Here is a 1,083-nt window from a genome sequence, read left to right on the forward strand (position 1 = left end):
AGCATCGAACCCGGTGGCTGTCGGATATGGCACGGTCGGGAGTTTTTGGCAGAGGTGGGACTCGAACAACCGTATTCTAGGTCTCGACAATAGCACACCCGACGCAACTCAACCGCTGAATCGTGTTGGCTCTACCTCGCCGCCGACGGCAATCACAGCCCAAGGTGGCCATAATACAGTTGGCTGTTTGGTCTAGTGGTATGATTCTTCCTTCGGGTGGAAGAAATCCTAGGTTCGGTTCCTAGAACAGCCCCTCAATAACATAGCTGGGGTTTCCCAAAATTGACAGCAGGTTGGGTGACGTGGTTCAGGTTTGCCAAAATTGGCAACAAAGCAGTTAGATGTTCCCAAAATTGACAACAAAGTAGTTGGATGTTTGGTTCAGTGATATGATTCTTCCTTAGGGTGGAAGGAGTCCTGGGTTCGATTCCCAGAACAGCCCGTCAATAACGTGGTCGAAGACTGGGTGGCGTCGACTGTAATCTAGGCGCCTGGGATTCACGGCTCTCACTTTGCGGGTTTATCGGTCGGGACTCGGTGCATTCGTCTGGTAACTACAACTCACGTTGAGATCCGTGGTTGAAATCCTTACACCCGAACCGCAAGTGGCGAAAAATTCGAGCACGTCCTTGCCAAGTACCTACCAAAGCCGTGAACGATGGTGTCTGGCGGAAATGGTACTCTCGGGAGTTTATGGCAGGTGGGGCTCGTGGCCGGAGCCAACGGGAGTTCCGTCCACGTGGAAGGCGAAACCCAAGTCAAATGCAGACTAGGGCCCTACGCGGAACCCACAAGTTTGTAGTGGCACACCAACTGAGCCCGGAGGTCATCATCGGTTGGAACTTCATACACGACATTGACTGGCGCCAATACCGGACCAAGGAATTCTCCAACTCCGAGAAGGCTACATCGATGGAGCACCGCGGGTCGTGGCGGTGGCCCAACGCCAACCCGATATCCGCATATCGGAATCCCTGGCAGCGTGGCAGACCAGAGAATTCAGGCAACTGCTGGAGGAGGTAGTATTTGCCTTGGATCAGGCCCCCTTCGGCAGGGCCACGTGCTGTGAACACGAAATCGTCA

The 1,083-nt window shown here is 53.9% G+C and overlaps 2 non-coding genes across 2 annotated transcripts; both read left to right on the plus strand.

Moving 5' to 3' along the window:
• The first annotated feature begins 181 nt into the window (after positions 1-181).
• GNI_228210 lies at positions 182-253 on the plus strand. Its single transcript has one exon. It is a non-coding gene; the product is annotated as a tRNA-Pro (tRNA).
• A 117-nt stretch (positions 254-370) lies between these two features.
• GNI_228220 lies at positions 371-442 on the plus strand. Its single transcript has one exon. It is a non-coding gene; the product is annotated as a tRNA-Pro (tRNA).
• Positions 443-1,083: the final 641 nt, after the last annotated feature.

Source organism: Gregarina niphandrodes (assembly GCF_000223845.1).
Source record: "Gregarina niphandrodes unplaced genomic scaffold scaffold00233, whole genome shotgun sequence".
NCBI lineage: Eukaryota > Apicomplexa > Conoidasida > Eugregarinorida > Gregarinidae > Gregarina > Gregarina niphandrodes.